Source organism: Canis lupus, chromosome 29 (assembly GCF_003254725.2).
Source record: "Canis lupus dingo isolate Sandy chromosome 29, ASM325472v2, whole genome shotgun sequence".
NCBI lineage: Eukaryota > Metazoa > Chordata > Mammalia > Carnivora > Canidae > Canis > Canis lupus.
The window spans coordinates 6675203-6695766 of record NC_064271.1 but is presented as its reverse complement, the minus strand read 5'-3'; the positions used below and the strand labels follow the sequence as shown (position 1 = coordinate 6695766).

Here is a 20564-nt window from a genome sequence, read left to right as displayed (position 1 = left end):
CCGCCAGAACAATGATATTTGAGGCTTGAGACAATCAATCCCTTGCAGGAATCTCACATGCCCCTAACCTGTCTGTGAAGTTCTAAATGAACAGCACATGCTCTTGATCACACTTTACACTTTGTTTAATTATCCACACTTCCTAATAGTAAGGCACTCTTGGGGGTCCTTATATATCATGGTTTTCAGTGAGATGTTCTACTAAGGGTTATACATACCATTGTGTTAATGACCTCAGGTGAATCAATTTCTTTGGTCATAAATACATGCCAAATAGAACATTAGATTTGTGGTGAGTCCTGCCCAAAGGCAACAGGTTTTATTCATTTAGGGATTGATTTCCATAGTAGCACCATGTATATAATTTATTTCTCTGACAGTGTCACTCCTAAAGCATCTTTGGAAATACAAATCTTTCCTTTATACTTGAAACTGATCAGATTGTAAATTGAGAAAATTTTTCCTTAAGTGGCACCCTGGAAAACATTTACTTCAGTCTCTATACAAGTTGAGGCCAGTTGAAAAAAAAAAAACAATAGCAGGAGCTCAGGGGTACATCTGGGATTGAATTTTTAAGAATTTTGATAAAGGAAGCTAGAACTAGATAAGCAATAATTTTTTAATGAGGAGACACTTTCTTGGGACATGGGACTTCATACCCTGGCAAGGATCAAGGGAATGGACAAAACCACTGTTAGAGTCCTTTAGAAGTGTGGTAAAGGTGACAGCCAATGCAAAGCAAAGTGAAGATGCCTGAGGTACCCTGTCAGATGGTAGAGGAAGAAAGACAAAGCTCAGAGAAGAGGATTTGGCAAATCTGGGATTGAGCCTGGCCAAGATAAAAAGAACGTGAGTAAGCTTCTTGAGCAGGTAGCCCGTATGCTCATGTGACACACCATGGATTTATCAGTGCCTTCCCCCACCTCACCCCTATGGCCATTGAGGAGGGAGGGTTCCCACATGACTAATGCAGAAGAAAAAATGGCCAAGCTTGGTTTAGGGATAGGTCCATTACATATGTGGGAACAAGCCTAAGCTGATGGGGACTTCATTACTACTATAGAGCAGTAATGTCCCTTGAAAGACAGGGGAGAGGAAAAATCTGAATTGGCAGAGCTACAAGGAATGCTCCTGGTCATTCACTTTGAGGGGAAGGAAAAGTAGTCCAAGGAAAAAATATATCCAGATGACTGGGTAGTGGCCAAAGGACTGGCCTGCAAAGGAAAGTAAAGGGAATGGCATGTCTGAGATAAGGAGGTCTGGATAGAGACATACAGAAAGGCATACAAGAGCGAGCAATAAAAGATTTTTGTATCACATCTTAACAGCTTGCAGAAAACATCCACCAAGGAAGAGTCCTTGAACAGCCAAGTAGACAAGATGATACAGTTACTTGGCTGTAGCCAACTTTGTCATTGGTGCCTTGGAATTAGCATAAATACTACAATGAACACATGAGCATGGTGGCTTTTGTGTTGGTAAAAACAGTTTGGTTATGGACCCCAAAACAGGCACTCCCACTTAGCAAGCCCGCACTAGCTACTGCTACCTCTAAATGTCCAATTGTCTGCAATAGAGACCTAAGCTAAGTCCCTGATATGAGATAACTACTCAAGGAGAACAACCTGCTACTTGGACAAGCCACCTATGTTAGGTCCTTTCTGCTCTGGATGAGAAGCAATTTATCCTCAAACAGAGACCTATTTAGGATATGGGTTTGGGTTGCTTGGCACTAATCTTCAGTCAACACCACTATCTGGTGCTTATATGAGGCCTGATTCACAGACACAGAAGCCCACACAACATAACATTCATCTAGGGCATCCTCTTCACAGCAAAAGAGGTGACTGTAGGCCTATGGAGGTTCTAGTCCTTAGAGGAGCACACTCTTACAAGGCAACACAACAAGGGTTCTATTAGATTGCAACTTTGGTTGATGCTAAGGAAATTTGGACTCCTTATACCCAGGGTTCAGTAGACAAAAAATGAGTCATCATGTGGCAGGAGTTGCCGACCCTGATCTGCAGGAGAAAGAGGCTGCTCTTAAATAGGAGTAGGGTAGTCCACTTGGATGCCTCTGGATTGCCTCATGGTAGTTTTGAATGGACATGGGCAACAACTTTGGCCTGAAAAGGGTATGATGCCAAGAGCTCAGAACTTTGAAGATGGAAGGTTTTTGTGACATCACCAGGTAAGCCACCAAGGCTGGTCAAGGTGATAGTGGAGGATGAGAAAAACTCAAAATGGTTAATGCAGGATGGCAAAGATGAGAACTAGTTGTAGCCCCCAGACCAACCATAGCAATGGGGGCTGCAGTTCCTCCTACTAAGCTTTGACTTCTACACTTCCCTTTAAGGAAAGAGGCCCACAGAACCATGAAGAAGTTAGCTCCAGACTGACATGAAGAAGTCAATCTGTGTGAGGCAAAATTTAAACTTTGGTGGGAGTGAAAATGCACTACTCAGGACTCCTGCTCCTGGAGACAGAGTTATCAGATGGTCCCAGCTGCTGCATCCACTGCTGAGCTCTGAAGCCACACTTCTGCTGGCTGCTCTAGCTAGCTATGGATGGGAATGGTACAAGGGCAAGGCCATCCCCCTCTTGCTGAGGTGTGGGAAGACATCAAGTGGTAACTAGCCTGAGGTTTCCATATTGGCCTGGTCTAATCTTTCTTGGAACTCTGCTGCTGTTCAAGTCTCTTTGGACTTGAGACTTCCCTCTCTATCTCTTTCCTGTGTTGTAGTCTGAAGCCTGTCCTCACCTTCTGTTCCCTCCCTGAAAAATTCTCTTGCACTTCTGATTCCATTTGAGGTCTGCTTCTTAGGGAACTCAAACTAAAGTAATAGAATTAAAATGTTATTTGTTCTCATTTTTTTCTCCTCCTATATGTCTCTGTTATACTGAACAAACTCATTGACCATATCAAACGTACATCTTAAATGTAATTATTCATGAATTAAAGTGTTAGTTTAAGTGGGAACATATACAAATATTTATTGATCTGTAGATGTTCATTTGGTTTGTCAGACCATATAAAGGCAGTGGATTTCCAATATTTTTGTGGGGAAGTATACTCAAGGGATTATTGTCAGAATTGTCTTATGTTGGTCAGGGTTTTATTTTTTAATGATATATTCATTCATTTTAATGTAATCAATCTAGGTGACTATTCATTTAAAATTCACCATGGGGGGATGGGTGCCTGAGTGGGTCAGTCAGATAAGCGTTTGCCTTTGGCTCAGGTCATGATCCCAGGGTACTAGGATCAAGTCCTGCCTTGGGCTCCCTGCTCTTCAGGGAGTCTGCTTCTCCCTCTTCTTCCACTGCTCTGCCTGCTTGTGCTCTCTCACTCTGTCAAATAAATAAATAAAATATTTTTTTAATTAAAAAATAAAATTCACCAATGGAAGCATTGTCGACTTTCATCAACAATATTTTAACCTATGATTTTTCAATAACTAGTTTTAAATACATATAATCTGTAGGTCAAGTGCCTTATCCCTACTGCTGAAGTGTATACATAAGTAATTCCTAAAAAAATTATTTGTCCTCTGATACTAATTATTATCTCTAACTCCTTTTCCCTTGAAACATGGGAACTGTGATACACGTGTTCCTAATAGTCCATAGTCTAAAACAAAAATCAGTTGCAAGCCATTCTATTAGACCAGGAGCAAATTAATTCAATAAGTTGAGATGATAACTTTTTGTAGTATTATTTTCATGATAGCTGCAAATTTTTTTCTTAGATTTTCTTCCTAATATTACTATGTTTTTCAAATCATTTTATTTACCTTTTATTTTTTCTTATATACATTTTTTATTTATTTTATTTTGTATTTTTAAAAATATTTTATTTATTTGAGAGAGAGAAAGAGAGAGTGAGTGGGAGGGAGAGGGAGAGAGAATCTGAGGCAGACTCCACACTGAACTCAGAGCCCGACAAGGGGCTCAATCCTAACCTGGAGATCACCACCTGAGTCAAAGCCAAGAGTTGTCTTCTCAACCAACTAAGCCACCCAGGCAACCCTATTTTATTTTACTTTTTTGAAGATTTTTATTTATTTATTGAAAGAGAGAGCACACATGCAAGCAGGGGGAGGGGCAGAGGCAGAGGGAGAGAGAATCCCAAGCAGACTCACTGCTGAGCCCAGAGCCCTAATGTGGGGCTCAATTCCAAGACTCCAAGATCACAACATAAACCAAAATCAAGAGTCAGATGCTTAATTGACTGAGTCACTCAGGTGCCCCTTATATATGTTTTTTAAAGGATTTCTGGTTTTACTTTTATTTCAGTAGATCTATTTGTTTTGTGAATTGTTTATTGCCTTGTGAATATAGTGTCTATGCTAGTTTAAACTGTTCATTCAGTTGTTTAAAGAGAAATTACTGTCTTCATAGGTACTTTAAACACTGTGATTTTTCAAGATCTGAGATGTCAATAAAGCAGCATACACTTTACACATGTACTCCAATGTCAGTCCAAACTAGGAACCAACAATGATGAAATAACAAAAAGGAAAACCCTACCATTTTTTAAAATCTTCACTTAAAATATTACTAACAAGGTATTTTAAAGACTTTTTAAAAAATAATTCTGTACATATTAAACTATTGTTTTAAGTAAATTATTTTTAATTGTTTTTGTTAAAGAAATTTCATGCTAAGTAGGCTGGGACATATGAATGTGCATTCATAAAATTGTCTTCTGGAGTTTCTCCCAACCTCCCCTTTCCCAAATATGCTCTTATGCTGGAATACTTGAGTTTTGTTTTATAAGAATGATCACGTTCCTCAAATGGAAGATGCCTTTGTCTGTTACAGATGTAAACTACACCCCTGCATGGACTCTGGCCAAGTAAAGTACAGCTGTCAAAAAATAACTTAGTGGAAAAAAACTTAATGTCATTATTAATGTCATTATTCATGCAAACACTGAGAAAGGAGCCTTAATAATAATAATAGTACATATTACTTCCTAAATCCAGAATTAATATTGGGAAATATTTATTTCAAGTTATTTTTTTCAAAATTTAATACTGAGCACATCATGCTTGTTTCCTCCCAAACTCCCACATAGATGTGAGGATCTTTACTGTGAGGACGTACGGACCGAGTTACCCCATTGAGTGTTCTCTTCTGACTTTATGTACTGCTATTTTTCAATGCTTCAAATATTAACATTCTAGTTCAGATTTCTGTTTAAAGCATAAAACACCCCTTCAATCTGGTGAGTTATAGATTACCTACCTGCTTTAGAACAACGTGAGTAAAAAGAAGAAAATTCACCATGAAGAATTTCTTCTTTCTTCCAAATGAGAAGTAGGTAGTATGGATGGTTAGGGAGGTAATCACTGTCACTTCCAATTAATGTGGTCTGGGAAGGGGCTCGCCTCTCCAACCATGCTGTGCTAACCTTTCTCATGCAGGACGGTAATTACCATTGAGTGTGTTTTCTAGATGACAACATATAGTTAGATAGCAAATGATCCTTAGGCAGCCTGTAAGAAATATTTTAACAGGGCTCCTGTAAACTCATTGTAGAATCGAATGCCATGACGCCCTCCCTATGCAATACACTAGTGTCCTGACTCTGAAGCTCATTGGCCAGCCAGCTCTGAGTAACATCATTGATCAACATTCTCCCAAATGGACATAAAAAAAACAGAGTCTCCATGGGCCACAGAGACTCCTCCTTTGTGTGTCAGATGGTCTTACTCGCAGTGCCACACATTATGTGGTAAAAATTTCCTCCCTTTGTACTAAATACTTTTTTTGTTTCTTTTTTCTTCTTTATCTTTTTTGGGCATTGAATTTTTTTTAAGATTTTATTTATTTATTCATGAGAGGCATAGAGAAAGGCAGAGACACAGGCAGAGGGCTCCCTGCATGGAGCCTTATTTGGGACTCAGACTCAGGACCCTATCACACCCTGAATGGAAGGCAGATGCTCAACCACTGAGCCACCCAGGCATCCCAGGGCATTGAATTTTTTAAAGTGATCAGTTAAATAACAGCCGTTTGTGGTGAAAAAAAAAAACGTACAGATTTTTAAAATGCATTTAGTAAAGAATGCTAATAGTCTAAAATAGTAAACAGAAATAAAATTGAAATCCCTAATCTCCAAACTAGAGATGTGACCAAGTACACTTGAAATCAAGTGTTTTGGAGAAGGTTCTGCAAGTCTGGCTTGCTTAGCCAGTAACATACCCGATTTAAGAAAGAACTGGGGAGACACTTGGATGGACAAGCATGCTGCCACATTTTCCCACCCACCCACATGGTGTCTAGAAATGCTAGCTCTTCCTCATGTCCTTGGCTTTGAGCCAAAGCTATAAGAAAAAGAAGACCTATATGCAAACTCCAAAATGTAGTAAAAATAAAATGAAATGACATGAAAACTGGGTGACTTGTTTACTACTATTTTTAGTGATTACAAATACTTTTTTTCTTAATAGATTATGTGCGCCTAAATTTTCTCAGGTAGTTTGGCTTCGTGTAGCACATACAGTTGCTTTTGGGTCACTTCCTTTAGCTATCAGTCAAAAAATACAAAGTCATTTTTAAATAACAGCTAATCTGCTGAATGTCAAGATTAGAAACACCATAGAAATGTTATTTTATATTAGTTACATTTTGTTCACTTTCCTATATTTTTTATATCTGCCTGGAAATATTAGTTTAACTGAAATTTATCTTTCTTTTTCTTCCTCTCTCTAATATAAAAGCTTCCTTGCCTAAGGTCTTTTAAATTAATTTATATTTGTAAACAAAAGGTTTAGCTGTAAGTACAAGTATGACTTTGCATTTATAAAAGCCAACACTGATAATAAAATCAAGCATTATGTAAATATGTCAAGCAAGTGATACATATCCTTTTTCTCTCACATTTTACTTTGAAAATTCTCAAATCTATAGAAAATGGAAAGACTGCTACAGTGAACACCTGTGTATCTTTTATGGAGATTCACTAATTATAACATTTTACAACATGCACTTTATCTTTTTTTCCAGGTAGATACACAGATACACACATATATAAATACACACCTACATATATGCATACAAACATACATACTTTTTTTGGTAAGAATTTCAGAATAAGTGGCAAATAAACATCATGACATTTCACCTTTAAATATCTAAGTATGAATAAATAAATAAATAAATAAATAAATAAATAAATAAATATCTAAGTATGTATCTCCTAACATTTTCCTACATAAACACAATACTATTTTCATACCCAAGACATTTGACATTGATACAATATTCCCTATATTACCTAATATTGTATTAGGTACAATATTGTATTAGCAGTATATACTTAAAATTTTGCAGTTACCCAAAATATCATTTATAATTTTTTTTAAATCCTGTATCCAGTCAGGGACCATTTTGTCTCTTCTAATCTAAAATGATCCTTTTCTACCATATTGTGCCTTTTGTCATAGTGACATTTTTGGTGTCCAGACTAGTTGTTTTATAGCATGTCCTACAATCTGGGTCCATCTGATTTTATTCCCTCTCATGATTAGACTTGGGTTAGAATTTTTGACAAGAGTACCACAGAGGTGATATGTGCTTTCCATTGCATTCTGTGAGAAGGCACATATGTCATTTGTCCTGTGATTGATAACATCAAGTTTGATAGCTTGGTGAGGATGGAATCTTATCAGACTAGTCACTTTCATTAGTAAATTGTGGTATGATGAAAAAGCACAAGTATCCTGCCCTACAACTTTTTATTCAATGAATATGCCACTTCCACAATAAAGCTTTTAAGAAACAATGTTTTCCTATTTTATGTTTCCACTAACTGGATATATATATGCAACGCCATAGGGGATGGTAGAGCCAAGCAACAGAAGTCTGAGCTCCTTAAATCACCACACTAAGGAAGGTCGCCTACTGACCTAGGACTCCCATCCTGGGACAATGCATGAGAAATAAAGCTCTACATTGTCAAGACTGACATTTTTGGTATATTTGTAGTTAGAATTATTATAAGTAATACACTTACTTAGTTCAACACTTACAATACTTACTCTTACATCCTTTTGAAGTGCTGGTTTTCATTTGGATTTTTTTTTTTTTTAATCCTTGGGTTTGATGGCCATCTATAGCTGTGAAAGACACTTCACAAAATTATGTGTAAATCCAAAGAGAGGAAGTACATTGTTGTTTGTACTAACTGGATTTTGAAATTGATTTTTTCAGTGCCATTCACCCACTGCAAAGATTTTTTTTTGTTGAAATTCAGCTAGTAATTATGTCAATCAGTTGTTCTTATAAACTAACAAAGAAGGTGTTCAATTTACCTTTTAGCAAATAGAATGAATATCCACTGCAATTATTCATTTGAAATTTTTACAGAGGTTAGAAAACGGTGTCCAATTTTTCTAAGTCTATATTCACAAATATTTTTATGAGTAGCACAAATACTGTTTTCAACACCTAATATTATGATGGAGGAAATATTTTTAGGAAGCTATTTTTTATTTATTTTTTATTTTTTAATTTTTATTTATTTATGATAGTCACAGAGAGAGAAAGAGAGAGAGGCAGAGACATAGGCAGAGGGAGAAGCAGGCTCCATGCACCGGAAGCCCGATGTGGGATTCGATCCCGGGTCTCCAGGATCGCGCCCTGGGCCAAAGGCAGGCGCCAAACCGCTGCGCCACCCAGGGATCCCTAGGAAGCTATTTTTTAAATTCTCTTTCTATAGCTTGGGTTTCATTTGAAAAGTAGTAAAATCGCATGCATTTTTTAAAATTTATTTGAATCTTTAGAGAGTTATTAGATGCATTTTAAAAACCGGTGCCTAGTAACATAATACATCAAATTATAGAAAATGTCTGCAAATGTGGAATGCCATTTTTTTATTTTAAAAAGTAATATCTTTAAGTTCAACAACTCTTTTAGCTGCTTTGCCAGGAAATAATAAGTGAATCATATATTTAAAATACTTAATGATCATTTCCTGTTTCAATAAAAAAAAACTGCCAATATTCTATCATGTTTTAAAGGTCTTACTGTAAAATTTAACTATATAGATATAGATATTGGCCTGTAGAACTTTGTGCATTTCTGGTTGTGACTTCTTTGCTACAATAACTCGCCTATGAATAATTCAGTGAAAAATTATTGTGAGAAGTTCTAGCTCTTTAGTCTTATCCTGACATCCTTTTTTATTATAGTCAAAGTAACTGCTTCATTAGTGATTACACATTTACATCTTTTCCATGAAATATGGAATTTTTTTCCTTTCAATTCATTTAATTTCAACAATCTGTCAAAAAAGAGCCAATAAACAAATATTGAATTACATTTTGTTGGGTTTTTCAAACCCTCCAACTGCAGACTATAAAAACATCTTGTGCGTCTCTCACTCTGATCACCCTGTTACTTTTCCATATACCACAGGTCACCCATAGATACAAAGCCAGGCGGGAAAGCCGATATGGTCTACTTGGAGCCAGTAGACAGGAGGGCGATGAGGCCTGATGAAGTACTTATGGACAACTTTTTTTTTTATTAAAAGGATCATTTACTTCTTATACCTTCTCTGGTTCCTCTTTCCTTTAGCGATCCACACAAAAAGTGGCTTTTCTTGCATTTTATAACTGATTTATTATGCTATTAAATACCATAGCTATGACATATTAGAAACATCTGTTTGCTTACAATTAACTGTGTAGTTAACGTTTGTCCAAAACTGCATGATTTATTCTAATACAAGCTTTTTCAACTTCAAGCAATGTTTTCTCTGCTTATCTCAATAATTTGAGTATTTATTTACTCACAAAGGACTGCACTTTACTTTGCCTTCATGTTGTTATCCATTTGTGACTTCAGCCACTTTCATTGCTATAATAGGAAGAATGAATGTTTCTCTAACAGGATGTGGCTGTTTGTCTTCTGCTATTAGTAAAATCCAAACTTTTAAACCTTTAGCATAAACTTTGGCTAAGTGGATTGTGTGTGAAATAATTTGAACTTGATAAAAATATGTAGACATTTGTTTTTCATAACTTATTTGTTCAGTTTTTAAATGCCTTCCACACTGTTATGGCATGACCTCATACCACTTTTTGTTAGTATCTGAGGATACCATGCATAGTTTAAGAAATTTTTTATCATTAAGGATAGTGAATGCAAATCCATATTCTGAACAGTCTTCTTGATAATTTAGTTTGGTTGTTTGTTTGTTTTGCGGGGGGTTTCTTTGTATGACTTCTTGTCAAATTTCCATTTGTCCTTACCTATTGCATGGCCATGAAACACCACGTATAGGATATAGGTGTTTCTAGATACCTGTCCATTTTGTAAAAGTTCATGTAGTTAAAAGCATGTAATAAATGCCTGATTTCTTCTAACTTTGTTTATTATATGAAACACAGGTGCTAACATTTCTTATTTTTCACACTAAAACCAAATAGATCCAATCAAGATTCTAACATTTTCTTCCCATAATACATTGCATCATGGTACAACCCTTTGGTTTTATAGATCCTTCTTTGGAGACTGAGTGGTATTGCTGGCAAATATAATAGCAGAGACTTTCAGGCGTTGTTTACTATGACAACAGTGAGAATCCAATTTATATTGTGGTCCTATTCACACACGCACACACTCATAAATGAACATTTTTATAGAATAATACTATATATGATGTGCTCTAATGTGTTTATTATCTCATTTCTTTATAGTAGCTTTGACCTACAGTTTGAAAAAGGCTGTGCTATCATGTTCTGCACACCATGCTCCACAAAGAGCGTAGCAGCAAAAAAACAAGTGTTTTCGAGTCAGATTGGCATTGGAAACTCAGTTTGGTCATTATATAGCCTTTTGACAATATAAAGTTTATTTGAAGTTATCTCTTCTGGCTTATTTCATCTGTAAAATGGTGATAATTACAGTTACTTTGTGAGGATTATGACAATAAAATGAAATAATGTTTGTAAAGCATCTAGCACTATTCCTGGCACAGAGTGGCACTCAATAAAAAGATGGTAATCATTGTTAGTGGTAGTGTTATAATAGTAATATTCCTGGATTTCTAGTTAAAAAGATGAGTAGGTAAAGAGAAGATAGAAATAGTAACTATGACAGGGGTGCGGAACAATAATGAGGATGCAGGACTAGAGGAGAGAAGACAGAAATGTCAGCATGGACTCTGCTTCTAATCTTATGTTGTTACAGGACTGTCCATTATAGAGCAGTGAGATTCTGCTCAGATTCTACTGCCACTTCTAGAATGTCGGGCAGCCCCATGTATGTTCTCTCTTTAATCTCACAATAATTCTGTAAAATACTGAAGCAGACCCATTTCACCAATGAGCAAAGTAAGTCTCCAAGGCATTGTTGTTGCCTACAGAAATAGAAATGGCATACACTGGTAGGCCTGTATTTGTGAAATCCTCTGCCCTTTTACCCTTGTCTTTCTGGAATGGACATAGCCAGCTGGCCTAGAAGGTGGTAAGCTGTTACACATGAGTCATAATTCCTCTAACACAAGGAGTCCTGTTTGGCCTGTTTTCCCAAATTCCAAAGTAGTATAAGATAGCTATCCTATAAGAAGCCTACCTGGGGAGTAACAGCTGGAAAATCTGTCTCTTGAAGAATTCAGAAAGGCTTTGATCAATGAAGACAAGAGAGGAGACTCCCGGGAGTGAAGTGAGCAGCTGGCTGGTGCACAAAGCCGGGCTTGGAGCGGCCATGCAGCAGTATCTCCCAGGGACCCCACACAGCATCCTGCCTCTTGATACTTATTTCTATGTCATCTCAGGACTTGCGTGGTTCTGTATCTTCCTCAGCTTTCAGCAATCTTACCAAATTGCATTTGCAAGTTCTCTGTCTTGTTTCTGGTCTTCAAGCTGGGTCCTTGTTGCATAGATAAACTTCAGTTTTACATCCAAGGAACTTTTAAAGCTCTTGTCTCTCCCATGGATTTTAGTTTCTGTTAACTAAATGATGTGTCTTCAAGTTTTGTAATCCATTGCTACATCAATATCTTGTATTGACCTGACCTGTTAACAATTCTACAAATCTATGTCTGTCTGATTGGTATTTTGTTAAAATTAGTAAAGTTATTCTCGAGATCTTATCTCCCAGGAAATGGGAGAAAAGGCATCTTTACAGTGATTTATTTCTACAGTTTTTTATTTGGACAAGTGGCTAATCTATCAGTTTACCACTCACAATGGGACCTCTTCCACCTTGTTAAAGTGTTGACCACAAGTGGTCATTTGTTCTTTTTATTCTTAGGAAAACCCCATATTTTTCTAGAACTATTCAGCCTACTGCAAATTTCCAGTGTTTTGCCATCTCCTAAAAGAAAAGTACATATCAATACTTTATAAACAGGTATCTGATAAAAAAAATTAAATCCCCAAATGCATCAATACCCAAGTAAAGTTCATCAAAATAAATATGCCCTATAATATTTCCTTCAATTGTATTAGGAGTAGCTCTTATATACTTCATTTTTAACTTTTATCTCTTTGAATGTCATTGTGAATTGATGGCATTTTGTAGACACAGATGCAACTCGTTTTAATTAGAAATAGTAACTTAATGTAATTCAACTATTTACATCTTGACTACAAACAACAGCTTTAAGATGGTTCTTTGTCCTTTCAGCATTACCCTAGACGTTTTCTTATGTATCATTGCTTATTAGCAATAATAAGAAATTCCTCATACTGCTGGATACTTTCTCAAAATGCTCAAAATGAAATCAGTTACTCTCAAAGAGATCAGATTCCTTTATCTGAAAAATACTCCTAAAGAAAAGTGTGTATTTGTGGTTTTGCATGAGTATTGCCATTGGTCAGGTGATGAGGCCACATTACTGAGAAAGCCATAAATTTTTTTTCAGAAAAATATATGTTAGGACCCAAGTTCACAAGACATGTCCAAATTAACTCTAAAATCACAAAGTCATATTTTTAAAGATTTTGTTCCAATAGATAAATTGCAGTTTATGAGGCACTTGAGTGCTCAGTCTCAATTCAGGTCATGATCTCAAGATTGTGAGATTGAGCCCTACAACTAGCTCCATGCTTAAGATTCTCTCTCCTCTCCCCCTCTGCTCCTCCCCTGCCTCAAAAGAATTATAGTTTACTATAGCATTTAGATTGTTAACCCCCTGCCTATGAAATAATGAGTTCCATCTGTGTGAAGGTCTACTACATTGACTAGAGAAATTATCATCCTTTCACTGTTGATAAGAAACATCCTAGAAGAATGAAATGCAGAGCATTATCCAAAAGCTTTGATCCGTCAGTGATATGTTAGGTATAACCATTTAAATGTAACAAATTAATATACAAACAGAGGGTCCACTCTGAGCATTTTATGTAGCTTAATTCCTCTCTCCAGACATAGGCCAGAATAGAAAAGAAACTTCACCTATAGCACTGTGCCCTCAACATGCAACTGTAAAATGACAAAAAACCCAAATAGAATAAAAAGGCATTATTAACGAGGATCTTTCCATAGTAGAACTCAAAGCACATTTGGTTGTTGGCATTGTTTCTAAAATAGGATGATATCTGAGCAGTTTTGCTTCCTTTCAACACTGCTACAGGGAACATCCCAAAGCCCAGTCTCTGGAAAGCGATTCGGAGCAGATACACTGAATTCCCCAGGCGTCTGCCAAGATTCTCTGGCATTTGGGACTTGGCAGAGTGTTGCAAAATAAATTTTCTTAGACAATTCTGGGGTTTGCTACATACCAAAATGTCTGAACAGTAGTTCCAAATGTTCCTCTGACCACAGGTTTTCCTCCACATCTCTCGATGAGGCCTTTTCATCGGCCTGGGTTTGCGCGTAGCCAAAAAAAAAAAAAAAAAAAAAAAAAGAATGCCGTGTTTCCTTGACTGTTTGCGTCAAACTTTTCAAATTCTCTTTAAAACACTAACATATGTTTAAACGAATGCTTTTAAAAGTAAACCTACCAAATATGGGTCATTTTTAAAAAGACGTTATGTTTTGTAGAGTGGTTACAAGTTCACAGAAAAGTCAAGAGTGGCACAGAGATTGGCCCCATCCCCCATGCCCTCCAGACATCCCCAGCCTCCCCCACCATCGACATCGCCACCAGATGATGTATTTTTTACAATTGATGAACCCTCACTGGCAATCACTATCACCCAGATTTCATAGTTTACATTAGGGTTCACTCTTGGTATTGTATATTCTGTGTGAGTTTGGACAAATGCATAATGACATATATCCAACATTATAATATCATACAGTATGTATCATACTATCATACATTGTAGTATCATACATATAGTATCATCATACAGAGTATCATCTGCCCTAAAAATCCTGTGTTTCACCTATTCATTCCCTTCTTCCCCCCTCCCCAGTGCCTGGCAACCTCTGATATTTTTGCTGTCTCTATAGTTTTGCTTCTTCCAGAATGTCCAATGGTTGAAATCATGCAGTATGTAGGCTTTCAGGTTAGTAATATGAGTAACAGATTAGCAATGAGGCTTTCATTTAATAATACACATTTAAGGTTCTTCCAAGTCTTTCCACGGTTTGATAGTTCATTTCTTTTTAGTGCTGAATAATAATTTCATTGTCTGGATGTGCCACATTTCATTTATTAATTCACCCACTGATAGACATCTTAGCTGCTTCAATGTTTTGGCAATCACAAATAAAGGTGCTATAAAAATCTGCGTGCAGGGTTATGCAGGGTTATGTGTACGATTGCTGGATCCTATGATATGTAAGAATGTGTCCAGTTTTGTAAGAAACCACCAAACTGTCTTCCAAAGTGGCTCTACCATTTTGCATTCCCACCAGCAATGAATGGAATTCCTGTTGTTCCATATCTTCTCCAGCACTGGTTGTTATCAGTGTTCAGGATTTTGGCCATTCTGATAGGTATATAATGGTATCTCATTGTCATTTTAATGTGCATTTCCCTAGTAACATAGGATGTGGAGCGTATTTCATACACTTATTTGCCATTTGCGTATCTTCTTTCATGAGATGTCTGTTAAGGTCTTTGGCACAGTTTTTCATTGGGTACATATCATAAGCATTTCTCAGTTATCCCCCCTACTCCCCTTAGGTGTAGGACAGGATGGTTAGAACTTGCTGGAGTTGATCATTTTTCTTTTCTGCCAGGTCAGTTAGGCTCCGATGAAACCCCAACAGGCAGGTTAAGTAGTTTCTCCCTAGGGTTGATCTTGTTGGGGAGACTGGAGTGCTCTGGTGTATTTCAAAAGTGGTTCTCCATTTCCCTTCTTCCTGCTAGAAGCATGGGATTTTTTTTTCCTTCATACCTACTGGGAGAACTTGATGGCCAAGGTCCTGGAGGTAAAACACAAAATTTCCTCCTCCCCTCCCCACAGGACCATGTGCTTTTGGTGTTTTTATGTTTTTAGCTCTCAGACTTGTCCACTCTGAGCATCCAGTAATTCCTCAAGTACGGTTTAGCTTTTCCTACACTGCTGCAGTTCCTCTACAGATTGCAGCTCCTGAGTTTCTGCTCTGGTGGGTTGCAAATCTGTTTTTGCTTCTTGCTTTCTCTAACATTTGGGGGTAGACTTTTGCCCTGAAACTTCACTTCTCTTACAGATCTAAGAAATATTATTCGTTTTTCAGTTTGTCCAAATTTTGGGACAAGTGGTGATGTCCAAGTTTCCTATGTGAAACCAGAAACTGGAATTCCTTGTGTTACTTTTCAAATTTTTAATTATTTATGCAGCAGATTCACACTTAGTCCAACACAACTATGGGGACTATCACTTGCCAGGGGAGTATGTGGCCTGTCACATTGCGATTTATAAAATATATATGTTTGGTTATTCAGATGACCAAAACATATTCCTTATATGTATTTGGTCTTCATCCAGTTCCTCACCCACAACTCCTAAAACTCTTGGACTTTCCTGGTAAGGAAGGCAATGAAAGTTATCTTTTGTCATGTTAATGGTGGTGACACCTGGACATTCCACCCTCCCTTCCCCCAACAGCTGGGGCTTCTTGCCAGGAAGATCAACCAAGCATATGGATTAGAGCTTCCCAGACCTCTAGGGAGGGGAGAGAGGCTAGAGGTTGAAACAGCCAATGGCCAATCACTTAGTAAATCATGACTATGCGGTTAAGCCTTCACAAGAGCCCTAAAAGGACCAGGTTCCCAGACATTCCATGTTGGTGAACCCAATGGAAATGCCAGAAAAGTGGTGCTCCTGGAGAGGGCATGGAAGCTTCATGCCTCTTCACCATGCCTCATTACATATGCCTTCCTCTGGCTGCTGATTTGTATCCTTTATCACATCCTTAAATAAACTGGTGAACCTAAGTGTTTCCCTGAGTTCTGAGAGCTACTCCAGCACAGAGGTCAATGGAACCTCCAATCTGCAGCCAATGTTCAGAAGTAACAGGTTAACAGCCTGGGGCTTGAAACTAGCCTCCAAAGTGGGGGATTAGGGCAGTATTGTGTGACTGAACTCTTAATCTGTAGAATTTGATACTATCTCTGAATGGATAGTGTCAGAGTGTAGCTGAATTCTCAGACCCCTTGCAAGTATCTAAGGATTACTTTGTGATTGTGGGGAGGACCCCTCCCCCCACGTTGGAACTGACTTCACTTGCTTCTTCTTCTTTTATCACAGCAGGGTGACTGTTTACTTCTAAGCTTCAAAATAATCATTATCCACAATTGTCAATATTGTTTATGGTAGGTGATACAGAGGGAATTACATTGTGTAATGGTTTTTTCCCTCCATAGTGCAGTAGATAACATTTGCTGATCTCAAAGCACTGTGTGTGTGCTCATGACCAGATTTAAGTGTCAAAATGAGTGGTAAAGACATTTACATTAGCAGAGTTCAGAGAACGGTAAAATGGCTTTGTGAAGCACAGAGAGGGGTGTTGGAGGAAGCAGGGCTTGCAAGTGCCATGAGAAGATGAATGCATTCTGCATACTTAGAGAGGACAATAGACACTGAATAGAAGGGGAGTAGCATTGACAAGGAGCATGGACTGTCAACAAGGCATCAGGAAGCTGGTTGGGTCAAAGGGAAGAGTTGAGTGGGGAAGAAAGTATAGGTGGGGTGAGAAATATGCGACAAATTATGGAGGGTGTAGGAAAAGTAAGGGAGTTAACAGCCATCAGGCACTTTTTTATGCTGGTCCCTCTGCTGACATATTACCTCTCAGTTGCCTTTTACCGCATCCTGGGAGGGAGGCATGATCAATGAGGAAACAGGCAGAGAGAATGAGCAACTCACCTGGGCCATACAGCTTGGTTGTTTTCACTCTTTTTGCTTCATTCCTCCAAGGAATTCTAAAACTGTATTATCTCACACATGGAAATTTGTTTTCCATTTTGAGTATAAATAAGCTTATATTCATTAAAATGTAGAAAACAGTAAACAGTTTATGAGGTGATGTATACAATAAGATTAATATTTTATAAAAACAATTTGATCATAGGTTTAAACTAACTTGCATGAATATTGAACACACTGGGGAAAAGTTATGTAAAATTTTTATTTATGCATTTTATATAATGTGTCTTGAAAGCTTTCGTTAGTCCTGGACAATTAGGTAAATTTAGGCTATAATTGGAAATGTGCTCCTCTGGAAACTATAATTTTTTTCCAAGTGAAATTAAAGAAACATTGAGATCTAAATTATTAAGAGTGATAAGACTTTCATTGGAATTATAACTTCTGGAAATCTTCCTTTGAGTGCTTGCTGATCCAGTTATAAGTGAATACACGAGAGAAAGTAAAGGTTTGTCCTTCCTTCAGACTAATTTCACCAGGAGCCAGTTATCTATCTGGTTGAAACACAAGGAAGAAGGCATGTTTACTTCCTGGGAAGATTATGATGCTTCTTCAGAAAACACACCACTAATATTCTAATGGAAATGATAATTCAAATAAGTCACAAAAAATCAAAGCAAATGCAAAACCAACTGTGCAAGAAAGTCAGGCCATTTAATTTCGTGAAACTATCAGAAATTTTGGTTGACATAACCTGCAGTGGTCAGTGTCACATTTGAGTTGGTTGCTTTGACATCTTGTGCACATCAAAGGTACAGAGCAGGATTGCTAGTTGGAGGGGGCCTATGGTCCAGATGAGAGTGTATGGTTAGGATGTGTTGTTGCCTTATTTTCCCATTTAACACTCAATTTCTTGGTCAGCAAGAGGGCTAGTTCATGGCTGCAGTACCATTATCATCACTGTCTATTTACTTAGATCTTTATTCTAAAAAATAAAAGGCATATGAAGAGGCATCCACTGAAACAGTCTATTGATTGCTAATTCTAAATTAATTTAGTGTTTCTGCATATGTCAACCACTGCTAGCTGCCTAACAACAACTCATATTCCCTGATTTTGCTTATGACAGAATATGCCCAGCCAAATATTTATATACTCTGGCCTCCTTTGCAACTTGGGGATTGTCAGGGGTTTCAGTTCTGGCTAAAGAGGTATGATCACAAGCCACTAGGGGAGAGAGGGTGTTGCTGCTCTTAACAAGAACAGATTAGCTGACATAAATCACTTTTCCCTTTCTCCTATGTGCTTCTTCTTGCTTGAAGCAGGTGAAAACCCAGCACCAGCGTTGTTCTTCAAAACATGAGACTATGGCTGTCACCCTAAAGGTGGTGGAGACGAGAACTGGAAAGGGGTTGAATACCCAGTGACATCATGGAGTCACCACACAATACCTGGGCCACCTAACTTGGAAGTTACACTTTGTGAGTGAAAAGTAACCCCCTCTTTTGGTTAAGTCAAAAAGCCATTCTGCACAGCATCACTGGATACATTCCTACCTTTGGGACAATTGGGACACTTTTAAAGTAAAAGCATGACTTTAAAGCCTTTCCATTTTTTAAATATAAGATGGTATTACAGCACAAAATACACATCATGACAAATTTGAAAGAAGCCAGACAAAAGAAACAAGTTAGGAAAGTGAAACATGTAAGAAGCCAGATTTTATGTGACTTCTCTAAAAATTCTATGGAGCTACCAGAGAGTCAAATTGTAGTCAGTGTCTGTCATTGACCCCATTCGGTGGAAATCCTAATAGGGAAAATGAGTCTTTACATTAGATGATAAACAATTAAGTCTTTAATTTTCAAAATACACATGGCCAGAGAAAGGAAATATCTCTTCTTTTGATAGAAAATAACGTTATCTGCCAAAATCCTGGAGGTGAATGCCAAGAACTAGATGAGTCAAAATTTGCTGGCAAAAATAAATGTACACGTTTCAAAATTAATCATAGTTTTGAAAAACGCCTCTGATATACACTTTCTGTTTGTGATCCCTAGGAGTGTGACTATACCATTGAAGCTAAGAGCCACACAGAGCACTTGAAAATATAGTGTTAGATTCTAAAAGCAGAGGGGCATAATCATCTCAGTATTTTACCTTGGATTCATAGAGATATAGTTTGCTCACATGGGAGGGCACCTTCCCAGGGTAACCATTGTAGACAAGCAGGTTTACTGCATATTGTTTAACTGGAAAGAAAGCACATGCTCAGGAAACTGAAACTGACCAAAATCTCTGGTGTGAATGCACAATTCAAAAGTTGTGCTGAGATTACACACAACGAAAGCATCTTTTGCTAACCTCTATCAACATATCCCTTTCCTCTTCCATGTTCTTGGACCTTTGCATTAATATGATAATGTCTCAAAGTTCTTTGAGCTATTCAATCAATCCTTTGTCTAAATACCTTCCTACATTGATATTCAACACGCAAACCAGAATTAATGCAGTGCACCTCTGACCTGAAGAAATAGTTATAGAAAAAGGAAGAAGAACCTCATGTCACATCTGTAAAAACTTACAGCTAGTGTTTTGTCTTTTTTACATGAAGTGATTGAAAGATAATTCTCTAGGAAAATGAGATTCTACCCCTGCCCCTTTATTCCCCACCTTTGGATGTATGTGACATGGATAATGAACTAGCAGGTGAAGATTAATTCATACAACAAACTTTCTCAGTGCTAAGAAGAATCAAGACACTATGTGGGATACAAAATATATGTTCTCACTGATGGTGTGTTCCGATCACTGTCCGAGTTTTCTTTCCTTTGTTATTCTTTTTTTCCCCTTTGTTATTCTTAAATGTTTTTATTATATTTTGACCTTAACATTCTAACTAGATAATTCAAAAGATTTCTATTCATTTTAGAATATTGCATTTCAAAAAATAACTTGGAAAACCAACTTGATTTCTTAGTCTCTTCTTTTTCTTAATTATTTAATTCAGTGTTGGGTTCTGATTATAGATACATTGGAATTTTTTCTTTTTTTAAGATTTTATTTATTTATTTGAGACATAGACAGTGTGTGTGCCCACACACAAGCGAGTGTGGGGGTGGGGCAGAGAAAGGATGAAGCAGACTCATCTTTGAGCAGGGAGCCTGACAAGAGGCTCCATCCCAGGACCCTGGGATCATGATCTGATCTGAAGGCAGATGCTTAACAGACTGAACCACCCAGGTGCCCTGGAAATTTTTTCCTAAATACTAAGAAGGTTCAACAAGTATTTTGATTAAT

At 37.4% G+C, this 20564-nt stretch overlaps 1 long non-coding RNA gene across 2 annotated transcripts; it reads left to right on the top strand.

The window, feature by feature from the left end:
- Window positions 1-2200: 2200 nt before the first annotated feature.
- On the top strand, window positions 2201-20028 carry LOC112678457 (uncharacterized). Of its 2 annotated transcripts, none has more exons than XR_003147592.3 (3): window positions 2201-2609; window positions 4402-4568; window positions 18590-20028. It is a non-coding gene; the product is annotated as an uncharacterized LOC112678457 (long non-coding RNA). The 2 variants fall into 2 exon arrangements; XR_003147590.3 differs by having other exon boundaries at window positions 18587-20028.
- The last annotated feature ends 536 nt before the right edge of the window (window positions 20029-20564 follow it).